Source organism: Oryctolagus cuniculus, chromosome 19, assembly GCF_964237555.1.
Source record: "Oryctolagus cuniculus chromosome 19, mOryCun1.1, whole genome shotgun sequence".
Taxonomy (NCBI): Eukaryota; Metazoa; Chordata; class Mammalia; order Lagomorpha; family Leporidae; genus Oryctolagus; species Oryctolagus cuniculus.
The window spans coordinates 35,017,474-35,042,435 of NC_091450.1; the positions used below are offsets into that span (position 1 = coordinate 35,017,474).

A 24,962-nucleotide genomic window follows, 5' to 3' on the forward strand; every position below is an offset into this window, starting at 1 on the left:
CATCCCATATGGGCGCCAGTTCAAATCCCAGCTGCTGCACTTTTGATCCAGCTCCCTGCTGATGCACCTGGGAAAGCAGCAGAGGATGGCCTAAGAAATGGAAATGCAACAAACACAACAATGCACCTCAAGGACCGCAAAAAGCAAGAAAATCCCAGAGTTAGAAGACAGAAATAATATCAGAACTGAAACATGAAATAAAATTTTTTTAAAAAGATGAGTTGCAGGCGTGCACCTTCCGGATAGGTTAATGCCAGAGAGACCTCGGAGACACCAGACGCGTTTATCGGCTTTTCAGCTTCCACTTTATTTTTTAGCAGACTCGGGTTACATGTCGCGAACGCCCGCTGTCTTCGCCTCCTCCAACCCTCTTTTATATCCCCCTCCCACCGTCCACCTGTTTATATATGATTCACGGAGAACATGTTACCAAATCAGCAAGAAACAAAACTTAGTAAATGTGGGAAACATGGAATAACAGGATGCTTAAAGTCAAAACAGCATCTTGCGGTTAGCAACGGGCAGGGTGGAAAAAGCCCAGCACTAAACTTCTTGTGCTTGTACATGTTGGGAGGGGCACAGCTGGCCAGGCTGTCCCATTCCCCGACATCTCCCCCTTATTTCTTTGCAAAATGGAGTGGTACTGTGCCTGTCTTAGGTGACCAAGAGCATCTATTGGGCTTACCCGTCATTGGCACATGAACATGAGGTGTGGAGGGAGCGTTCATGCCCTGTCTTAGGTTGCCTTGAAGACCTCTCAGAACATACCTGTCTTTGACTACCGGTCCAGCAGATTCAGCCACACCTGAATCTGTCCATTTTGCATGGGGTACTGGTTATTGAATGTTAGCATGGCTTATTTAACCACCATTTGCGTATTATGCTGACGCCTGAACAGCCCTTGCAAGATCTGAACAATAATTGATCCTGTTATAAGCACAACAAGAGCCAACCCTATAATAGCGGCCCATTGTTTAATTGGATTCCAACTACCATTTAACATGCTACCCAAAAGATGGGACTGATTAGCGGCAAATGAAAAGTGGTTGTAGGGGTAGGCGGTAACACAAACTGCAGTAGATCGAATAACACAGGGTATGCCAGCCACCCTGATCTTGCAATAAATCCGTTCATTGAGTTAACAGCTGAATAGCAGTATATCATCAAGTGCCTGGGTGGTAGATCTTGTGATGCTATCAAGTGCGGACAGTGTGGAGGTTTGGCTCATGGCCATGCCAATAGCGGCTGCACCAGCTGATAACGCCGCAATTACTGCAATGACGACTGTGGTGACACCAAAGTCTCTCCTGTGTCGAACAGCCATTGAGAAGTCCTTCTCAGACACCGCAACTGGTACAGGAACCCAAATGGTAATCCGCACAACCTCCAGTGTTTCCACTTCATTCAATTTTCCTTTAACACATGAGGAAATAACTCCTGTAGTGCAAGTATTATTAGTAGCATTACAGCGACACCAAAAGAAGGGAGGCTGAAGGCAAACAGGGGATGATACACGGGTTTCATTGGGTGATGAAAAGGCAAATCATAGCCAGCGCTGCAGCTCACGAGGCTAATCCTCCGCCTTGCGGCGCCGGCACACCAGGTTCTAGTCCCGGACAGGGCGCCGGATTTTGTCCCGGTGGCCCCTCTTCCAGGCCAGCTCTCTGCTGTGGCCAGGGAGTGCAGTGGAGGATGGCCCAAGTGCTTGGGCCCTGCACCCCATGGGAGACCAGGAGAAGCACCTGGCTCCTGCCTTTTGATCAGCGCGGTGCGCTGGCCACAGCGTGCTGGCCGCGGCGGCCACTGGAGGGTGAGCCAACGGCAAAAGGAAGACCTTTCTCTCTGTCTCTCTCTCTCACTGTCCACTCTCTGCCTGTCAAAAAAAAAAAAGAAAGAAAAGGCAAATCAAGAAGGTGCAAAGAAATTAACATTAAGGAGCAACAGGGAATCGATCAGAGGTGGACAGGCATCTGGAGAATTGGGGGTGCCTGAGGAGTGCAAGAAGGAAGTGGATTGGTAGGAGGGTAAGGAGCAAATGGTCTGTGACACTCCTGGCACCTGAGAGGTAGCGACTCAGATCGAAAAGCTATAAGTTCCCCTGTAATATTGGCTGTATAAGAACTACCTGACTCATTCCAGTTGATAACATCTCCCATGGAATAAATGGCCAAATTAATACATGGCGTAGGAAAGCCGGTATAATTATAACCACAAAGATCTGCACCAAACTTGGGCTTATGGAAGCATAGCGCTCCCGAAAGGTGGATGGGTAAGTTAACCTGGCCCTGATGGGAAGAATTGACAAGACTGTTGTAAGGCACTCCAAATCTTTCACCTATGGTAGAGTTATGCAAATACACAACTGGCAGAAGGTTAGAAGAATTAGAAACAGGTAGAAGGAGAGGTAGGGCTCTCAAGAGACCGCAATACTCATCCAGCTTGGCCATCGTTGGTGACAGTGGCGTCATTATTAGGAGTAGGATCACGATCATCTTGCCACTCTATTGTTCTTGTCAGTCTTTCTGGAGTCCAGATTGGATTTTTTTTTTCCTGTGGGAGAAAACAAACAGCGCCTCGTACCCGTCTTATTAATGGGTATGGGCCTTTCCATTTGTTATCTTGTGGGTCTTTCCACATAATCATTTTTCTAACAGGTGGCTGAGCTTCTGTCAGTTCATGGGGTTTATTACTATTGGGGGTCTGTTCCGAGATTACATGATGTTCTGCCGGGGTGAGACCATCAGCTTTTTTATTTAAAAAATTTATGGTAAGTAAGGCGAGGTTGAGAATGTCTTTAAGGGGAACGGGATAGTGCCCCTATTCCCCCTTTTTGTTTTAATACAAAATTTTTCAGATACAGATTAGTGCCACCACAACGGCTTGTCCAGTAGGGTTATATGGGATGCCGGTTAAATGAGAGATATGAAAAGTTGCTAAAAACTCAGCAAAAGCCTTAGAAGTATAAGCAGGTCCATTATCAGTTTTTATTATATTAGGAATTCCCCAAGAAGCAAAACATTGTAACATATGTTGCATTACATGCGAGGTGGACTCTTTGGCGGCGGCGGTAGCCATAACTACTCCTGAGTAAGTATCCACCGTAACATGGACACAGGATAGCTTGCCAAAGGCAGGGATATGCGTTACATCCATTTGCCAAATGTGACATGGATAAAGGCCCCAGGGATTAGCTCCAGTGGGCATAGTAACAGGCTGATGAATAACACATTTTTCACAATTTTGGACAATAGATTTAGCTTTACGAATAGGGATATTAAACCTCATCCTTAAGGTCTTACTATTAACATGCCAAAGTTTGTGATATTCCGTTGCCTGTTCCATGGCAGTGCAAGCTAAAAGGAAGTGGGAATGTTGATCGGCAAGGGCGTTTCCCGCAGTGAGAGGACCTGGCAGAGAGGTATGTGCTCTAATATGGGTGATAAAAATGGGATCTGATCTCCTAAATAAAGCGTGCTGAACAAGCTCAAAATAAGGAAACACTGTAGAACTTTTGGATATTAGCGAAGGGGAGCCTAGCCTCTTAACAGCATTAACAACATATAAGCTATCAGAAACGATATTAAGAGGACCCTCAACCATATTTAATAACTTAGCCACTACAGCTAGCTCTGCATGTTGAGGTGAGGGAGACGCAGTAACTGCATGATGCACCTGACCTTGTAAAATAGCCACCCCGGTACCTCCTTTTGCTCCATCAGTAAAAGCTATGGGTGCTTTGGGAATGGGATTAGAATAAACTCTTTTAAAATAGTGTAAGGGTACCATGTCGCAAAATCTAATAAAGGGATGATGGGGATAATGGTTATCTACACTTATGTCAAGGGTGATGGTGATGTGGGACCATTGCCAAGTTTCCTTAGCCCACTCCTGAATGACTACAGACTCTAATGGAAGAATGCAGGACTGTGGTCTTCTCCCTGCAATTTCTATGACTCGGTGGATGGCTTGTAAAACTAAATTTCCCATAGCCTCCACATAGGAGGTAATAGATCTGGGCATATGGTTATGTGGGTATACAGACAACAACGGTCCTTCTTGCCAGAGTAAAGCATAGGGATAATGACTTTGTATGAACACCAAAATACTTAAGGGCATACTGGGGTCACACCGCTGCATAGCGGTGCTCTTAAGGTGCTGTTCAAAATTTTTTAATACTGCTTTTGTCTCCTTTGTAAGTTGTCTGGGTGAATTTAGGCATGCATCGCCTTCCAGAAGTCGGAACAAAGGGTGCATTTCTTCAGTAGTCATTTTACAATAAGGCCGAATCCAGTTTAAATTTCCACACAATTTGGGCCGGCGCCGCGGCTCACTAGGCTAATCCTCTGCCTAGCGGCACTGGCACACTGGGTTCTAGTCCCAGTCGGGATGCTGGATTCTGTCCCGGTTGCCCCTCTTCCAGGCCAGCTCTCTGCTGTGGCCAGGGAGTGCAGTGGAGGATGGCCCAGGTGCTTGGGCCCTGCACCCCATGGGAGACCAGGAAAAGCACCTGGCTCCTGGCTCCTGCCATCGGATCAGCGTGGTGTGCCGGCCACAATGTGCTGGCCGCGGCTGCCATTGGAGGGTGAACCAATGGCAAAAGGAAGACCTTTTTCTCTGTCTCTCTCACTGTCCACTCTGCCTGTCAAAAAAAAAAAAATAAAAAAAAAATAAAATAAAATTTAAAAAATTTTCCACACAATTTTTGTAAGTCATTTAAGGTTTTAACATGATGAGTGGAGATATTAAAATCAAGAGGCTTTACTGTGGTAGGGGTAATCCGTAGTCCTAAATATTGGACTGCAAGAACTCGTTGAATCTTTTCAGGGGATAAGATAAGATTATAATTGTTTAGGGATTGCTCTAATGCAAAAAAGGCTTTATCTAATTCTTCCTGATTGAGAGCAGCCAATAGACCATCACCCATGTAGTGTACTATTGTCATTTGTGGAAATAATTTTCTTACAGGTGCAATAGCCTTAGCAACATATATTTGACATAATGTGGGACTATTAGTCATTCCTTGTGGCAATACCGTCCATTCAAAATGAGCATTGGGTCCTATATGATTTATAGAGGGAATTGTAAAGGCAAAACGTTGTCTATCTTCCTTGGCTAGGGGGATAGAGAAAAAACAATCCTTTATATCAACTACTATTAGTTTCCATTCTCTAGGTAGCATGGTTAAAACGGGGAGGCCGGGTTGGGTGGCCCCCATAGGTTGCATTTGTTTATTTATAGCTCTTAAATCATGAAGTAGGTGATATTTACCTGATTTCTTTTTAATCACAAAGATAGGAGTATTCCAAGGAGAAGTAGATGGCTGAAGATGTCCTGCCCCTAATTGTTCCTCTACTAAGGTTTTTACAGCAGCCAATTTTTCTTCTGTAAGGGGCCACTGCGAAATCCACACTGGCTTAGAGGAGAGCCAAGTTATAGGGATTGGCTGCGGTGCAGTGGCCCCTCCTGGAAACCCAGTCCATGCCTGTCCTTTTCTCCTTTTGGACTAATGGGCATTGAAATACCCTGTTCCCTAGCTCCCAGGCCTCCACCTTTATATCCCATTCATGTCATGATGTTCCACACAGCCTGCTATCCTTGTTGTTTTCCCTTTTCATTAGTCAAGGTAAGTCTTAGTTCCTGTAGGACGTCTCGTCCCCAAAGGGTAACTGGCAGCTTACAGATATATGGTTGGATCTGTCCAGAATGGCCTTCATTGTCGGTCCAAGTGAGGATGCTGGCACTCCTAGGTGGAGCATGGGTAGTACCCAACCCTACCAGTGTATTCTCTGACTCTTGTGTTGGCCAGGAGGGAGGCCAGTCGTCTGTGGCTATAATACATCAGCCCCAGTATCTAACAAGCCTTGTATTGTTTTTCCCTGAATGACAAGAGGCCAAAGTGGTCTGTTTTCCAATGATAAGGAGAGTGCTGCAAAATTACTTCCTTGTTTAGCTCTCTGATCTCTAATTTTTTCCCAGCATAGTAATTGTGCTAGGGGTCTGTCATTATCTACGATAGCTGCACCTAAGGTGGCTTGAACGATAACTTTAGGTTTGCATGTGGGGAAAGTTACTATTGTTGGCTGAATTTGGAGTCCACGCTGAAAATTGGTGGCTCGTCCAATCACTAGTCCAAAGCCAGTATTGGGAACAGAATTTTTAGTAGGGACTACATCAATGATTTGAGGACCCATAGCTGGAGTTAATATTTGAGACTCCGTTGGCTGCAATTCGAAACAGCTTACTGTTCCTGATCCCCCTTTTTTGATTGCTGGCACACCCAATTTTGCTTCAGGCCCCGGTGTGCTGGGGCCCCTCTCCCATTTTTTGACTCTTGGGGAATGGGGTTTCCTGCTCTATCAGTCTTAGAATAACAATCACTGGCCCAATGATTACCTTTCCCACATTTAGGGCATAATCCTGGCTGTCGTTTGTTGGGCTTATGTTGTCTACATTCCTTTTTTACATGTCCGGGTTGGCCACAAGTGAAATATTTGCGGTCACTCGCTCTATTGGCCTTAGCCATTGCCATAGCAGCATGAGCCCAGAGGCAACATCATCCATGACATCTCTGCAAATTTTCATAAAGGTAGGGATGTCCTTATGTTGCGAAGGCCTTAGCGTGGAGCGACATGTCTTATTAGCATTTTCATATGCCAGTCGTCTCAGCAAGGGTGCGGCCTCTTCAGGAGACTCAAACAGATTGCCCGCAGCTTCATAAAGGCGGTTAATAAAATCTGCATAAGGCTCGGTTGGTCCTTGTATTATCTTACTAAGACTGTGTTTAACTTCCCCTTTTTTTGGCACTACCTTCCAGGCCCTCAAGGCTGTATCTCTTATTTGTTGTAATACCTCCCGGGGACACCAAGCTTGCACCGCTTCTGCATGGAATGCTCCCTCTCCGTTTAACATGTCCTCATTCCAGGCAGGTTGCCCATCAGCTCGGTTTTGTGCCGCCTGAGTACGAGCTAGTTCCCTATAAGCGGCTGACCATAAGAGATAATCTCCCCCTGAAAGGACTGCCTTGCAGACATTTCTCCAATCTTCAGGGACTAGGCCCTGAGTGCCTAAAGTTCCTAGGATAGCTTTGGTGAAGTTAGCATGTGGCCCGTAGAGAGTCACTGCCTTTTGCAGCTCTTTTAATGCTGTAAAGTTGACCGGAGTCCACCCGCGATTTCCTTGGCAGTCTTCAGTCACTGGAAAGATCTGATGGGGGTTAAAGAACTCTGCCCAATTTGGTTTCAGGCGCCGCGGTGGGTGGGGAGTTGATTCCCCAGTATTTATAAGAAAAGCAGCTTCAACGTCATTACGAGCACTTTCGTTTTCAAGTATTTGCCTTCTATTCTGTTTCTCCGGCCCAGACTCTAAAACTATGGGCCTCATCTCACTTGAAGCATTGCCGGCAAAACAGCAACAGCACATAGGATGAGGGGGCAGTTCGTAAGGAGCAGCGGAGGGCATTAAGGGCAACTCCGGGTAAAGTGGAGGCAATTCCAGCGTCTGCAGATGTTTCACTTTTGGTCATGCTCCTCCGCTTGCTTCCATCCTTTGTTCCTCTATCTTGTCTCCTTTTTCGCTACTATCAAGGGAGTCTTCGCTGAGCTCCTCCTGTAGTTCAGAGACTTCATCTAAGAGTTCCCCGACCTAGTCATCCTCCGACCGTAAGGCAGTATCTATCAGCTTCCACAAGCGGATCACTCCCTCTTCAACTCCAGCGTTTCACAATTCACGTCCCACCCATCTCCACCAAACCTGTGATAAATCTCCTTCTTCAACAAACCAAGGACAAGTTTTATATAGTATCCTAGTAAAATTGCACACAGCTACACTCTTTACGGGCGGCTAATCAATAGGTGCATTTTCATGGTGGACTGTATGTTCCCCATTGTACCGCGGTATTCCTAGGCTTTTTCCCCTAGACTCCCGTCTATAGACTTTTTTTTTCTTACCTTCTTTCTGCGTCACAGCGATCCGAGTCATGGCACCAGTTGCAGGCATGCACCTTCCGGATAGGTTAATGCCAGAGAGACCTCGGAGACACCAGACGCGTTTATCGGCTTTTCAGCTTCCACTTTATTTTTTAGCAGACTCAGGTTACATGTCACGAACGCCCACTGTCTTCGCCTCCTCCAACCCTCTGATATATCCCCCTCCCACCATCCACCTGTTTATATATGATTCACGGAAAACATGTTACCAAATCAGCAAGAAACAAAACTTAGTAAATGTGGGAAACATGCAATAACAGGATGCTTAAAGTCAAAACAGGATCTTGCGGTTAGCAACGGGCAGGGTGGAAAAAGCCCAGCACTAAACTTCTTGTGCTTGTACATGTCGGGAGGGGCACAGCTGGCCAGGCTGTCCCATTCCCCAACAATGAGTGGATCAGGTTTTTTGAAAAGGTGAACAAAATTTGTATTTATTTTTATTTTTTGAGGTCTGAAACACAACCTTATTTATTAATTGTTATTAAACCTTAGTTTTGACTGGACTCAGATTTAGCAGTAGACACTCTCAGAGAAGACAGCCCACATCTCCCGGCAATCCATTCCTGGCGTTTTTCTTTGGCCTCCTCCATTCTCTTGGCTGAGAGTTTAGCATATTCTGCAGCCTCCTCCTTGTTCTCCTTAGTACACTGTTTCTTCAGAGCAATTTGCCGGCGTCTGTGTCGCAGGACACGTGGAGTAACTAGACGCTGAATCTTGGGTGCTTTGGTCCTAGGTTTCTTACCCTGTTTAAGGGCTTTTCTTACAACATACTGGCATACATCATCTTCTTTAGAGAAACTGAAAAACTTACGAATTCTGCTGGCTCTTTTAAGACCCAGGCGACAAGACACCGTGGTATCTGTCAATCCAGGAATATCTCTCTCTCTCTCTCCCTCTCTTTTTTTTTTTACAATGACCAAGTTGAGAACACTCAAATTGGCATCAACAATGCAGCCCCGAACTGATTTGAGCTTTCTTTCTCCAGTTCTCCTTGGTCAGTAACAGGAATGCCCCTTATTCAGCAGAAGGTGGACCCGCCCATGGGTCAAGACACCTTGCTTCATGGGAAAACCTTGTTTGTCATTCCCACCACTGATCTGGACCACATAACCCTTCCATTCTTCACCCAGGGTGTCGGCAGCAACTTCTGTGGCCATACACTTCTCATAGAAAGTACGAAGTTTACGTTCATTGTGCACTTGGATGAGTTTCTGGCAGCCAGTGGCTGGGAAGGAGGTATTCAGCTTCATTTTGAAGCAGCTGGCCGCTTCGGAGGCTAAATTTTATTTAAGGTATACAAGTTTCATGTATTGCCTATATACAGATCTAGGAACATAGTGATATTCCCCATCCTTCCCTCCCTCCCACCCATGCTCCAACCCTTCTTCCTCCTCCCTCTCCTATTTCCGTTAATTTTTACAAAAATCTATTTTTAGTTTACTTTATACTCCTAAGGGTAACTCTGCACTAAGAGTTCAGGTAGTATGAAGGAAAAAATACTGTTGTGGGGGCTGGTGCTGTGGCACAGCAGGTTAAAGTCCCAGTCTGCATGGCGGGCATCCCGTAAGGGTGCAGGTTCAAGTCCTAGCCGCTCCACTTCTGACCCAGCTCTCTGCTGTGGCCTGGGAAGGCAGTGGAAGATGGCCCAAATCCTTGGGCCCCTTTACCCACGTGGGAGACCTGGAAGAGGCTCCTGGTTTGGATCAGCACTGCTTCAGCCATTATGGCCAATTGGGGAGTGAACCAGCAGATAGAAGACCTCTCTCTGCCTCTGTTAGGGTCATTTCTGGGCCAGGGGCATCTTCAGGCGAAGTCATTTTCAGGAAAGGGCATCTGGGTGAGGGTCATTGCTGGCAGGGGCTTCCAGGCAAGGGCATCTTCGGGCAAGGGTCACTTCTGGGCCAGGGTCATCTTCAGGTGAGGTCAATTTCAGGGATGGCATCTGGGTGAGGAGGGCATCTGGGTGAGGGGCATTGCTGGGTGGAGGCACCAAGGCAAGGGCAAGGGTCAATCCTGGGGCAGGGGTATCATGGGTAAGGGCAGTCTGGGTGAGGTTCACTTAGGGCCAGGGGGCATCATGGGAGAAGGCATCTGGGCAAGGAGAGCATCTGTGTGAGGGTCATTGCTAGGCAGGGGCACCTGGGCCAGGGCATCTAGGGCAAGGGTCACTTCTGGACCAGGGGCAGCATCATCCTAGGGCCCAGGGTCTACTGTGCTGCGGGTGGGCACTGCACAGGGCAGCAGGGCCTGCCAGCAGTGGGCAGCCTGCTGTGCTGTGCTGTACTGAGCATTCAGTGGGGTGAAGAGGCCTCTTCCAGGCTGGTCTTATTACACTGTGACTCCAGGGGCACTGCCGTGTGTGTGTGTGTGTGTGTTTATGAGTATTTATAGATTGTCGCTCCCCCTCTTCATGGAGGAATGACGCTAAGCCCTGCCTATGCTTCCTAGCCGAGTCACGGCACCATTATGTCGCTCCCCGTCTTCGTGGAGGAACGACACAGGACCCTGCGCTGTTCTTTTGTCTGCTCAGCCCTCCCCGGGTTTGCTGCTGGTTCTTCCCGGGTTGGCTACCATCCCTTCCACCTCCGTGGAAGGGCGGTTCCCCCTGCCACTTTCCCCACTTCCGGGGGGAGCGGCACACTGCCGGCCGGCTCTCTCGGGGGCTGCACAGGTGTTCCTTCAGATAGATGTTCCTGGTGCATGTTGTCTCTCTCCTCCTTTATAGTCCTCTTCCACCAATCCCAACTCTGCTACCCACAATGCTGAGTACGCTGCTCTCCTCCAATCAGGAGCAGGTCCTGCTGTTTATTGGTTGAACTGGAGGCAGCTGTGTAGAAGCTGTTTCCTCCTCTCCCAGCGCCATATTGTGGGAAAGCAGATGCATAGAATAAGTCTTAATTCCAGTAACTTAGTCTAGTCCGAGTTGCTTCCCACAATAGATATTTATAGAACAGGGCAGCAGCAGGACCCCAGAGGGGCACAAATTTTCAACAAGGTCATGCCTGGAGGTATGAGCTCACCACACAACAGAAAGTCACAGATGAAGGGGAGGCTTTGAGGCTGAGGGGCCACTGTCAAGTCACAGAACAGCTCTCTGGACAGACTGGCAAAGGGAGGTCTCTGAGGAAGAGAAAGGATCTGGTTAGATGTCAAAGGGGGGCCTGGGGCTCTCAGGACAGCATGGCCTTGCCTGACCCAATCAGCTGGCAGTGGGAGAGAGAGCAGAGAGAACAGTGGAGAGAGAGGAGGGAGACAGGTGGTAAGGCAAGAGCAGCCAGGCCATGGCACTGGTGGGCAGGGCGGAGGTGGGAAGCAGCAGGAGGTGGGCATGTGGGTGAGCTTTCTGGAAAAGGCCAAGGACAGGAAGGGGAAGGAAGATGGGAGGAGGAGCTGGAGTGGGTGACCAGTTTCTGGGGAGTCGGGGTGGAGGCTGGAGAGGGCCTCCCCTGCCACTCACGCCACCTCTCACTCACCACCCAGGCAGCACAGCCACAGTCCTGACACAAGCCTGGCCCTCTCAGACTTCCCTCCTCCCTGACGGCCCTGCCTTTGGACCCACTGGCCATGGCCAGCACTAGCCTGGGAGCCCATGTGGCAGCCAGCAGGCCTGATGGAGAAAGACAGGAGGAAGAACCCTGCTTGAACCAGGAGCACGCAGCTAAAATGGATGGGTGGAGGGGGTGCCGGAGGCCCCTCGGGTACTCAAAAAGCCCAGCATCCTCAAAGGGGACACTGGAGAGGCAGGGCGGGCAGGGGGCCACAAACTCACAAATCTAAGAGGGGAGCCTCAGCTGGTCGGGGGGCTGCAGGTCGTGGAGGTGAGTCTGGGCCCTCCCTGCTGGGGAAAAGCAGAAGAGGGAGAGTCAGAGGCCAGCGAAGAGTGGCAGGTGGGGCCCTGGGCCAACTCTGTGGCCCAGCCAGGCGGAACTCAGAGTAGCTGACCTGCCCTGGCTACGGGGCTTCATCCGGGGCTGAGGATCCCACCTTCAGCCAGTAGCAGGTGTGACAATGCCCAGGTGGGAGGCAGGAGGCTGTGGGTCCCTGCCTCGCCTGGGCTGATGGGTACAGAGGATTCTCAGGCTTTGAGGTCATCAAGCAACCGAAGGCTTCACCCCCGGCCACTCTCAACTGCACACCCAAGGGATGAGGTGACCCCCGGCCTGTCACCCTGGCCTGTGCTGGGGCTCCCAGGCTGGAGGCTTGATACCTCTTGTCCCCTGCCCCCAGCAGCACAGCTCTGATTGGGGCAGGTGTGGCACGCCCAGGAGGAAGTTCAAAGACCTCTGGCTGTCCCACAACAACACCCCCCAAGTTCCCAGCCCCTACACCATCAACCACAAGCTCCCTGACCTCTCTGACAGCTCAGAGGACACCCACATCTGCCAGTGGTGCGGATCCTGTCCCGAGAACCCCCAAGCTCAGCCACGGAGGCCCTGGGCAGCTGCACGGAGTCCCGAGGCTGCCTGGGAAGGGAGAGGAGAGAGCCAGCTGGCCCAAGGACAGAAACAGGAAAGAGGGAGTCTGGAGCTGCAGTAGGGAGAGGGAGGGGCCTGGCCCTGAGGTCCCAGGGGCACCCCCCAGTGTGGGGCTGGTGCAGTGGGGCAGACATGGTCCTGAAACAGGCAGAGTGGCAGGTGCCTACCTTGGCTGACCCTCCTCAGGGGGCACTGAGAGAGATTCTGAAAGAAAGCTCGGGAGCCTCCCGGAGTTTTTTCTGCCCAGGAAGACTGAGGAAGGCCCACCTGTGGGCTGTGGTTGGGGTGGGGGAGGGCTGGGGGTAGCCATGATGCCACTGTGTGGGGGGGGCTCGTACACAACCTCTCCCCATTGGGTGGACTCAGAAATCCTCATGGGGGATGGAGGACATTGGCACCACAGGGGTTGGCGGGTGCTGGCAACCTCATGGGTCGGGGGACAGAGGCACCCTCACAGGTCAGGGGGCATGGGCACCATCATGGGGTTGGTGCCACAGCCACCCTCACCAGGTCGGGCGGCAGCCATCCTCACAGGGTCAGGGGCAGCTACCACCCTCATGGGGTTGGTAGTTCAGGCACACTCATGGGGCTGGGGATGCTGGCACCCTCATGGCTCAGGGGGCACTGGCACCCTCATGGGTCAGGGGGCACTGGAACCACGTGTCGGGGCCCCTGCACCCTCAAGGGATTGTGCAGTACAATGAGAAGGCTATGCCAAAATGGCTGCTGGCAAGAAAGCATCAGTTACTCAGGAATTGCTTCAGAAACTCCCTGGGAAACCACCTGGCAATGGAGCCTGCCTGGCAACAGGCTATGATTGGTCAGGGCATAAACTGCCCCTTGACAAGATTGGCTGCCTCAGCTATATAAGCTGCTGCACCAACTGAAATAGACAAGTCTGCTGGCTGCTCACCTCTGGCCTGCTTTCACCTGACTCCCGGCATCTGTGTGGTGACTCTGTGCCTCTTGCCCCCACCATGCTTCTCCTCTCAGAATGAATCCACAGCAACATCTGGCACCAACGTGACTGAGAGAGAGACAGTGTGTCAGACTCGGCGAAGTCCCCCCTTGATTTTGGCAGGTAGGCCCCTCGGTGTTTTGTGTGCTATTCGGTTCTGCGAGGGTGAGCACAGAACCCCCTCCTACGCCCCTTTCCTTGTCCTTGTCCTCAGTCTAAGTGACCGCAGGTTAAGCACACACTACCCAGAAACCTAATGCCACTTCTCGGCTCCTCCTTTTACTTCCAGTTCGCCTGGCGAATTCACATAAGGGACTGATCATCCCAGAATTCGGAACCAAGTCATCTACCCTCCCTTGAGAGAGTTGACGCTCTGGAGACACCATGTGGGCATACGGCCTTGACCTAACGAATCAAGGAAGTCCCCCACTAAGCACAGGACAAACATACGACCTGATACACCACTGTCTGTCCGTCTAACGTAGGGAACCTCTGCATAATGCCATCAACCACTGAGGTGCTAGGAATTTGTTTTGTTATGGCAGCAGTGCTGTGCATGTCTTTCCTTTGGCTAGAGTTGGTGTGCCGTGCAGCTCTTAAGCACTCAAACATGGGAAAGATACCCCCTCTCAGAAACCCACACAGATGACCAAACATAATGAATCTGTGAGTGATGAGAGCCTGTCTCTCCAGGTCCCTGTCTCACAGACATCAGTTGATGACTTCGGGAGAGAGCGCTCTGACAGTGAAAATGATGTGTCAGCAGACAACGCAGCAATGCCTAGTCAGACACTCCCCAGATACCCATGGGATGAACTTAGATGACCTCGAGGCAATAACCCATGTGAGGTCATCCCATCCGCACCCAGTGAGGATCCATGTTTGTGGCAGTCCCCAGGTACCCCAGGCTCTCAGAGCAGCTGCTAGACCCCATCCCACCTGCATGTTTGCCCTAAATGTAGGAGCAGATGTGGAATTCAGGCCCTGGATTCCAACACCCATAGAAAGGCTTTTGCTGACCAAGGGCCAAGGGTATGCTTGTGTCTATCCAGAGAATGTGGGACAGCCCATTTGGGTACCAGCCAGAAACATCAAGCCTGCAACTGATAGTCAACCAGAACCAGCTGAACAAGACAGAGTCCACCTTGTTAGTGGACGCACCTGCTACCAATTGTCAAGCTGCTGCCCTATCATACTACCCTGAGGAACTGCCCATAGCCATATTTGCTACTGTTTTATACTCCCACTAGCTCTGGTCAGCCACTCAAATGGCCCACAGCCTGCATGCAGTTACCATTGTTCCTCATTCCTACCCCCATCTGAGCAAGCACTCCTATGGTCTCCCATTTTGAGCGCTGGTTAGTCAGTGGCTAAGATCTCCTGGGGGACAACCTAAGACAGGCACAGCCATGAACGGAGACTACATGGAAATGGGGTCAACAATGGTATGGCCAAGAATCATGCCTCCCGTTGCTCAAAAATAAACAAAAAGGGGGCAATGTGGTGGAACAAGAAGACCATGCCAAGATTGCTGCTGGCAATGGAGCCTGCCTGGCAATACACTGTGATGGGATGGCTTTGGAAACCACATGGCAATGGAGCCTGCCTGGCAACAGGCTGTGATTGGATGGCTTCCAAAACCACATGGCAATGGAGCCTGCCTGGCAACGGGCTATGACTGGTTAGGGCATAAACCGCCCCTTGACTGGATTCACTGCTTCGACTATATAAGCTGCTGTACCAACAGAAATAGACGAGTCTGCGGGCTGCTCACCTCTCACCCACTTTCACCTGACTCCTGGGATCTGTGTGGTGACTCCGCGCCTCTTGCCCCCACCACGCTCCTCCTCTCAGAACGAATCCACAGTAACAATTAAGTTCAGGGGGGGTGCAGGGGCTGCCTCAGAATGTGGATTAAAACTCGAGATTTGCACTCTGGCCCAGGGTTGCCTCTTTGAGGACAGCCAGGCCTGGATGCAGCTCCAGGAGCCCTGCAGGAACACACCTGCCAGAGAGAAGCTGCAGGGTGGCTCCTGTTAGTTACCTGATAACCCACCCTTGATTAGCTTGAAGGGTCTTATCCTGCTACTTCATTCCCCCATCCAAATTTTTATCTTCTCTCCTTTATTCAGAGAGAAACTGCATTCTGCACCTGGATGTTGTTAACCAAGGATTCATACTCAGCTCCCAGTCCAAGCCAGGTCTCCAGGTGCCACTTGGGGGGTGCCTGACAAATGAACAGGTATCCACACCACACAGAAGAGATGTTCCAGTTACTGGTGTTACTTCTCTAACGATGAGGTGGTTTGGGCCCCACGTGAATACTCATGAGCTTTGCACACACTGATACATAGACCAGCCCAGAGGTCCCCAAGGCCTGGATCCAGGAAGAGGATTCTCTCTAGTGCTTTGTACGTGGCTAGAGTTGAGGATGCATGCACTCATTTCTGCCCACTCACACAGCCCCACACCCTGGGTGCCTAAGATCCATTCTCAGGCCTGCCTCACCACCATTGACCAGATCAGGATATTCTGAGACTCCCCACAAAACCTCTGGAGGCTCTGAGAGTACACAGGGAGGGCAGGATGACTGAGCCAGAAGAGACTTTTGCCTATGGGGGCCTGAGGCTGCAGGAAATTGTTTTTTTCTCCCCCAGGCTATGGAGTAATTGAATCTAGGAGTAGAGATGCCCCTTGCAGCTCAGTGACTAGAGAACAACCTCTCTTTCATCCTTTCAAAAGGTCAGCACCTTCAAGACCAGAATGGGCTCATCCTGGCCCCCACTTCACATATGATCTTAGTGACAGCTCCAAGGCCAGCAGTCAGGCCTCTTGGAACCTGTCTGGGGCATGTAGGAAAAGAAGGGGCCTCTTGGGAGAGAACATGATGCCTTGGGCCACCTGGCCAGGTTTTCTGTGATATCCCCAGGACAATGGCAATCTCAAAAGCAAAAATAATCAGGTTTTGCAAAGAATGATATTCATTTGGGAATGGTAGAGCAACACAATGGTTGAACATGTGTCATAATAGACTATGAGTGCACTCCAAGGGTCTGAGGGAGGGGGAGTTCTTAAAGGAAAACATAAGGAATGCTATACCAAATACTTTGAAACAACAATATTGGATCACAATGGACAATACCTAGGCTGAATCCTTTACAATAGTTACTATTAGGCAACCAAGAGTTCAGTATTAGCTCCAGGGCTGCAGCAGGTTGGACAGGACAGGAGCTGAGATGGTGCTACGGGACTCATGGTTGTTAGTGACCATACAGGAAGTGTCCCTAGAACGGTGGTAAATGCCCAATTAGGGTGAGCCCAAGAAAGAATGGCAGAAGCATGGACAAGAGTATACACACAAGTCCACACTTCCTGCTGAAAAGAGAGTCAAGTGTTCACAAAGACATGTGATGCAGAGGTTTTGTCTCACAGATGAACATTGCATACGATGCTCAGACCATGCAAAGAGATTGATGTGAGACACTGGTAGAAAATCAACATACAAGGGACTTCAGAGTGCACTTACTTTAGAAATGAGAAATATCAACAAACAATTTCTCTTTGGTTTGTCTGTGCTTTGATGAGGGAAGATTGCCTTTCATCTGAGAGACATTTTTCACTGTGTGGTATGCTGCAATCGCACCGAATTAAAATATTTTTCCTATTTGTTTTCTTTCTCTGAAAATGTTCATCTTAAGGATGTATTTACAATAAGATTGCATTTTGGGGCTGTACTGTGGTGCAGTGGGTTAAACCACTGCTTGAGGTGCTAGCATCACATACAGGTGCCAGTTTGAGTCCTGGCTGCTCCACTTCCAATTCAGCTCCCTGCTAACGTACCTGGGGTAGTAGCAGAAATGCTTGGGCCCCTGCACCCACGTGGGAGACCTGGAAGAAGCTCCCAGCTCCTGGCTTTGGTCTGGCCCAGCTTTGGCCATTGCAGCCATCTGGGGAGTGAAGTAGATAGAAGACACCTCTCTCTCTCCCTCTCTCTCTCTCTCTCTCTCTCTCTCTCTCTCCCCTCTCTCTCTTCCTCTAACTCTATCTTGCAAATAAAGTAAATAAATCATCTTAAAAGATATTGCATGTTATATACCTTATTACCATCAGATAGCTGAATAATTTGGGGGCTCCTAAGCTTACTGGGGATGCATTAAAGACCTGAATTTAAGGCCTACAACTAAATTTCCTAGGAGATAATATAGGGGAAACACTTCAAGACATTGGTGTAGATGGTGACTTCTTGGTTAAGGTCTCCAAGGCATAGACAACAAAAGCAAAACTAGACAAATGGTATTATATCAAAACTCAGAAGCTTCTGCATGTCAAAGGAAAACATAGAGTGAAGAGACATCCAACAGAAAGTGCAAAAATTCTTGTGAGCTACTCATCTGATAAGGGGTTAACATTCAGAATATATCAGCAACATAAAAAACTCAACAACAAACAACCAGTCGAGTTAAGAAATGGGGAAAGGACCTCAGAAGACAGTTCTCTAAAGAAGAAATGCAAATGGCTAACAAATATGGTGAGGGAATTCTTAGGGGATAATAATGTAAACCAACCCAAGCATTTGGTATATGGTTGTCCTTGAATTCAGAACATGGCCATCAGGAGGTAATTATTTCTGACCAAATGATACTGCATTATTGGTTTTGTAATAATCGTCAAATATCATCAGTTTCTCATAGTGGATTCCAAAACATTTGGAGAGGCTTATTATTTTTTAGACATTTGGGAAAGCAAGGACAGACTGTTCAGTGATCAGAAAGGTGTTCTTTAGAACCACCACAAGAGAGCAGTAAGATGTAGGCTTTAGTATCTGCACCCCTGTTTCTCAGAGGCTTGGGAATATGTTTATTCCACCTTTCCTGTGTTAACGTCTCCTTTTCTTCATTTTAAAATTCTCAAACATCTTGAGATAAATTTACTCTCTCTGGAACCTTCTGATTGTACATCTGTGTCTGTGTGTGCACATGTGCATGAGTATATGTTAATGTTCATACATGCATTGTGATGTGTGTGCTTGTCTAACATATGTATACATCTCTGTTAGTGTTGTTATTGTATATCTTCATGTGTACCTTCACCTGTGTGTACTATGTAAGTGTGTGAGGGTTAAGTGTATGAGTGTGTGTACCTTTATGAAATATATTTTTGTGTATACCCACTCACATCAAATACTATGCACATGTATGTGTGTGTGTGTTAGATGTGCACTGTGGTGTGTCCATTTGTGTGGCTCAGGCCTATTCAAGTGTGGGCTAGGGTATGTGACATATGTGTGCCTGTGTTCATGTTTGTGGGATTTTGTTGGATGGGCAGGGAGATTTCAAATAGCATTTATATGTGTGTGTAATGACAAGGAACTAAACCAACTGCCCTCTTTTTAAAAGATTTATTCATTTATTTGAAAGTCAGAGTTACACAGGGAGAGGAGAGGCAGAGAGAGGGGGAGAGAGGTCTTCCATCTGATGGCTCATTCCCCAATTGGCCACAACAGCCAGAGCTGTGCCGATCTGAAGCCAGGAACCAGGAGCTTCCTCCATGACTCCCATGTGGGTGCAGGGACCCAAGGACTTGGGCCATATTCCACTGCTTTCCCAGGCCATAGCAGAGAGCTGGATTGGAAGTGGAGCAGCCAGGTCTTGAACCAGTATCCATATGGGATGCCAGTGCTTCAGGCCACAGTGCTGTGCCACAGCGCCGGTCCCACAAACTGTCCATAGAACTTTCTTCCCAATTGAACACCTCACTCTGGCAGTGTGCTGTCTGCACTCTCTGGAGAGATCAGAGGAAACCCTTTGACTCCCATGTTGAGACCACTACTCTGTCTGTGTTTCTCTGTCCTGCACAACAGTTACATTCACTGGATTGTGTGGGGGCCATCGTAAGCCCCCAGACCCACCGTTAATTATTTGTTTGTTCTGTGTAGAAGCTCTGAGTCTAAAGAGCACTTTAGTATTTATTTCTATCACCACACAGTCTTACTTTCTCTGATATTTGACCATTTCATCTCTAATGATTGACTTTCTTAGGAAAATACAGGTGTCAACTATCCTCTCAAATAATCTGTTTCTAATATGACCATTTTCTTGGCTTCAGCAGATTCTTTTGAAGGAAAACTTGTCAGCTTATCTTCCTAAAGCTTATTTATGCACGCCTTTATTTTAAACTCTGTATTCCTTTGCAAAAATGCCAGAGGAACCTTCACAAGCTCTGTTTTCTTAGAAATAGTTGATTACTTGCTTTTGAGGTTTGTCTTGAAATGGTGTTCTCTGATCTTAGTGCCTGATATGAAGTCATTTTTCATGTTTTCCCACCTAGCATTTTCTTTTTATTTATTTATTTTTTGAAAATAACACACAGAGTGAAGAAGAGGCAGAGAGGCAGAGGTCTTCCATCCACTGGTTCATTCCCCAATTGGCTGCCATGGCTGGAGCTGCATCGATCCGAAGCCAGGAGCCAGGAGCTTCTTCTGAGTCTCCCACGTGGGTTCAGGGCTCCAAAGACTTGGACCATCTTCTACTGCTTTCCAAGGCAATAGCAAAGAGCTGGATTGGAAGTGGAGCAGCCTGGACTCAAACCGTCACCCATATGGGATGCCGGTACTGCTGGCAGCAGCTTTACCTGCTACACCACGATGCCAGCACTCCCACCTAGCATTTTCTAACTTCATAGCATTCTGAGAGAACAATGACTTTGCAGCCAGAGTATCCCAAGATCAAACCAGGGGCCAAGTCAAATCACTTGGCCTTTACAGTAGTGGCTTTGGCTATAGCCTACACACTAAGTTATATAGTAGATTACCCATAAACTCCTACTGATTTTCATTTAAATTTTATAAAGGAAATGTTTTAAAAACAGTTTCTCAGACAAATTATAGTTGAAAGATGTTAATGTATGGTGGAATGAGAAGGCCATGCCAAAATGGCCACTGGCAAGCAAGCATCAGTTACTCAGGAGTGGCTTAGGAAACCCCCTGGGGAAACCCCCTGGCAACAGAGCATGACTGGCAACAGGCTGTGATTGATGGCTTTGGATACTTCCTGGCAACAGGCTGTGATTGGTTAGGGCATAAACCACCCCTTAACCAGATAGGCTTTCTTGGCTATTTAAGCTGCTGTTGCAACTGAAATAGATGAGTCTGTGGGCTGCTCACCTCTGGCCTGCTTTCACCTGACTCCCGGGGTCTGTGTGGTGACTCCACGCCTCTTGCCCCCACCATGCTCCTCCTCTCAGAATGAATCCACAGCAACAAATGTAGCTGATTTCCTGCATAAGAGTCAGAAAATATTAATTCTACATTATTCAAAATGGAGAACTTTATGCTTCAAAAGAACTCTAAAGCTACTGACCTAAAAAATATGAGGGGGTCTTCAAAAATTCATAGAAAGTGCATATTTTAAAAAAACTATGCATGGAGTTGAAACAGTTTTGCATCAAAATAAACATATCTTAATTTTATTTTTCCACAATTTTTGAAGCCCCCTTGTATACAGACTCTATAAATATTTCTATCAACACTTTTTATCCTACATAATGTTCAGTACTTGTTGACATCACAAGAAACAAGATTTGGGTGAGAAGACATTGCTCAAATAACCGAATCTTCAAAAAATTCCAAAGATTTTCAAATTATATCACTCCGAAGACGGATAGACATTTAAGCTATTTTGTAATTACATTCAATAAAAACACAAGCTATTGCTTTGGAAGATTATGTTTATCAGTTGACAGTATCCAAACAGAGTCAGCATAGGCATTTGGTTCAGTGGCTACGCTGCCTCTTGGGACACCTGCATTGCGTACCAGAGCGCCTGGGTTGAAGTCTTGTCTCTGCTCCTAATTCCAGCTTCCAGCTAATGCAGACTCTCAGAAGGGATCCAATACTTGGGTGTGGGAGACCTGGATTGAACTTCCAGCTCCTGGCTTTGGCCTGGCCGAAGCCTGTCTGTTGCAGGTGCTTGGTGCATGAACCAGTGCATGAGAGTTCTGTCTATCAGTCTTGCTGCCTCTCAAAAAAAATCTGCAAAAAATATAAAAAAAGAAGCAAAATCAAGAGTTGGAAATGTGAATTGATCAGGAGGACACCTTCCCAACAACTTGATTTGTGCTTCCTGATCCGTGGTTATTCTCTCCATTCTTCCCATCCCCATTCAAGCTATGTCAGTGAACACTTCCCCCACTGTGAGACTAATCCATCCTTGATCCCAGTCCCTTCTTATGCTACTTTTTACCCTATAGTTAATCTGGCAGTGAGATCTCACTTATCTGAAATATGGCTTTTCAGAACTCAGGTCAAGTTCACTGATGTCTAAACCAAGTTCTTGTATACAGTTTTATACTCTGAAGATAAACACAATAATAATTCTCTACCCTATACTTATGTGGTTATAAGTCCTTAGGGTAACCACAAAAAACTAGAATATCTATAAATTTTAATTAATTATCTAACTTAGCTGCTTAAGAAATACTCAAATGTGAAAACAAGCCAAACACATAAATCTTAAAAAAAGAAATTATGACAACAGTTGTCATGAGGGAAAGGGGGCCAGTGCTGTGGTGTAGCAGGTAAAGCTGCTGCCTGCAGTGCCAGAATCCCATATGGGCTCTGGTTCAAGTTCCAGCTGCTCCACTTCCGATCCAGCTCTCTGCTGTGGCCTGGGAAAGCACTGAAGGATGGCCCAAGTCCTTGGGCCCCTGTACCCACATGGGAGATCCAGAATATGCTTCTGGCTCCTGGCTTCAGATCAGCACAGCTCCAGCCCTTGCAGCCAACTGGGGAGTGAACCAGTGGATGGAAGACCTCTCTCTCTCTCTCTCTCTCTCTCTCTCTGTGTGTGTGTGTAATTCTGCCTTTCAAATAAATAAATAAATAAGTCTCTTTAAAAAAGGGGGGCAGTACTGTGGTATAGCAGGTAAAGCCACCGCCTGCAGTGCTGGCATCCCATACGGGCACCCGTTGGAGTCTTGGATGCTCCACTTTTGATCCAGTTCTCAGTTATGGCCTGGGGAAGCAGTAGAAGATAACCCAAGTCCTTGGGCCCTCATACTCATGTGGGAGACCTGGAGGAAGCTCCTGGCTCCTGGCTTCAGATAGACTCAGCTCCAGCCATTGTAGCCATCTGGGGAGTGAACCAGCAGATTGAAAACTCTCTCTCTCTCTCTGCCTTTCAAATAAATAAATAAATATATAAATCTTTTAAAAACAGGAATATCAGAATGTGTATCTATAAACAGCTAAAATCTTTTTTAAGATTATTTATTTGAAAGAGTTACACAGAGAGGGAAGGAGGCAGAGACAGAGAGGTCTTCCATCCGCATCTTCTACTGCTTTCCTAGGCTGTAGCAGAGAGCTGGATTGAAGTGGAGCAGCCAGGTCTCGAACCGGCGCCTATATGGGATGCTGGCACTACAGGCAGCGGTTTTACCCACTATGCCACTGCACCTGGCCCATTGCTAAAATCTTTTAAAAGAAACAGTAGCAGTTGCAATAAGAACTTGCATTCATCACTGTCCCACCCTCCCTGTAGATTTGAGAAGGAAATTGCTTTTGAAAATAATCATCATGTCAACACCATGCAGGAAAAACAGAGACCATCCAACTTTATTTAACACAGTAAGCCCACCAAGTCCAGTGCAGCCACCTACCAAACCAATCAACCTTGTAGGATGTCACTATGCAGACATGATAGAGTAATACTGGAAGCCACACAGGGAACATCAAGTTAGTTTCAGAGATCAGATATCACACCATATTACAGGTCATCATGTGGAACTAAAAATCAGTATTACAGGTCACTGTCCAGGCCTCATACTAGTTTCAGTGGCCATCTTTTTTTTTTTTTTTTTGAAAGACAGAGTTAGAGAGAGAGAGACAGAGAGAAAGGTCTTCCTTCAGTTGGTTCACCCCACAAATGGCTGCTACGGCCAGCGATGCGCCGATCCGAAGCCAGGCACCTCCTCCTGGTCTCCCATGCAGGTGCAGGGCCCAAGCACTTGGGCCATCCTCCACTGCCTTCCCAGGCCACAGCAGAGAGCTGGACTGGAAGAGGAGCAACTGGGACTAGTATCCAACGCCCCAACTAGGACTAGAACCCGGGGTGCCAGCGCCACAGGTGGAGGATTAGCCTAGTGAGCCACGGCGCCGGCCATGGATATCTTATTGGTAGATATCTTGTGCTTTAGGTGGAATTTCTCCCCCCGTCCCCCCAGACCTTTCTGTGTCCAGCACTCTGAAGACCTGTCAGCCAGAGATTGGAAGCATTTTACAGAGTGCAGATCTGAGAGTTCATCCTTGCTGGGAACCTGGCGCACTTCTCACACCCTTGATGGCTACAGCCAGAAGAGGCAGGCTCGCGCGCCCTCTGGTGCACTTCTCACACCCTTGATGGCTATAGCCAGAAGAGGCAGGCTCGCGCGCCCTCTGGCGCACTTCTCACACCCTTGATGGCTACAGCCAGAAGAGGCAGGATCACGTGCCCTCTGATGCACTTCTCACACCCTTGATGCCTACAGTCAGAAAAGGCAGGCTCGCGCGCCCTCTGGTGGCTTCTAGGACTCGGCACAGGACTCGCGGCCGTTCGCCACAGACTACACCTCCCAGTGGTCCCCACGGGCATCCTGCGTCAGAGGACCGCGTCTCCCAGAACACCTCACGGGCTCTGGACTCAGACTCCATTTCCCAGGGTCCCGTGGGTGCCTGCCTCAGACTCCATCTCCCAGAGCCCCGTGGGCGCCTGCCTCAGACTGCATCTCCCAGAGCCCCATGGGCGCCTGCCTCAGACTCCATCTCCCAGAGCCCCGTGGGCGCCTGCCTCAGACTGCATCTCCCGGAGCCCCGTGGGCGCCTGCCTCAGACTCCATCTCCCGGAGCCCCGTGGACAGCCGACTTCCGAGTACTCCTCTCACGGAGGGCCCTGCGGGGGTGCCCTCTTTGAGGAGCCCGTCTTCCGTCTTCCAGAGCACTCTGCGCAAATCCCTAAGACCCCATCTCCAAGAGCCCCATGGGCGCCTCAGACTCGAACTCCCAGAGCCAGCGAGAGACAAGCCTCAAAGGACTCCATCTCCCAGTGGTCCCCGCGGGTGTCACGCATCAGAGGACCGCGTCTCCCAGAACACCTTACTGGCTCTGGACTCAGACTCCATCTCCCAGAGCCCCGTGGGTGTCCAGCTTCCTAGGACTCCGTCTCACGGAGGGCCCTGCTGGGCTGCCCTCTTTGAGGACCCCAGCTTCCAGAGCCCCCTGAGCATGAAACCCTCAGAAAGCCATCTGCGAAAGCCCCGCGGGCGCCCCCCGCGACTCCAACTACCAGAGCCCAGCCAGCGACAAGCCTCGGAGGACTCCATCTCCCTGGGGTCCCCGTGGGCGTCTTACATCAGAGGACCGCGTCTCCCAGATCGCACTGTGGTCTCGCGCTTCAGACTCCATCCCCCAGAGGTCCCCGCGCGTACTGTGCATCAGAGGACCGCGTCTCCCAGAACTCCACGCTGGCCCCCCACCCCGCCTCTGACGCCATCTCCCAGAGCCCAGTGAGCAAC

General features: G+C 48.8%; 1 long non-coding RNA gene and 1 pseudogene across 4 annotated transcripts; both read right to left on the bottom strand.

The window, feature by feature from the left end:
- Positions 1–282: 282 nt before the first annotated feature.
- Positions 283–24,962, bottom strand: LOC108176034 (uncharacterized). 4 transcript variants are annotated; one of them, XR_011384614.1, is made up of 5 exons: positions 24,799–24,962; positions 21,231–21,447; positions 20,581–20,693; positions 7,947–8,027; positions 283–2,550 (listed from the first exon to the last, which is right to left on the bottom strand). It is a non-coding gene; the product is annotated as an uncharacterized lncRNA (long non-coding RNA). The 4 variants fall into 4 exon arrangements; XR_011384615.1 differs by lacking the exons at positions 283–2,550; positions 7,947–8,027 and adding an exon at positions 18,803–19,199; XR_011384613.1 differs by lacking the exons at positions 283–2,550; positions 7,947–8,027 and adding an exon at positions 18,803–19,946.
- On the bottom strand, positions 8,364–9,330 carry LOC138847022 (small ribosomal subunit protein eS6-like; annotated as a pseudogene).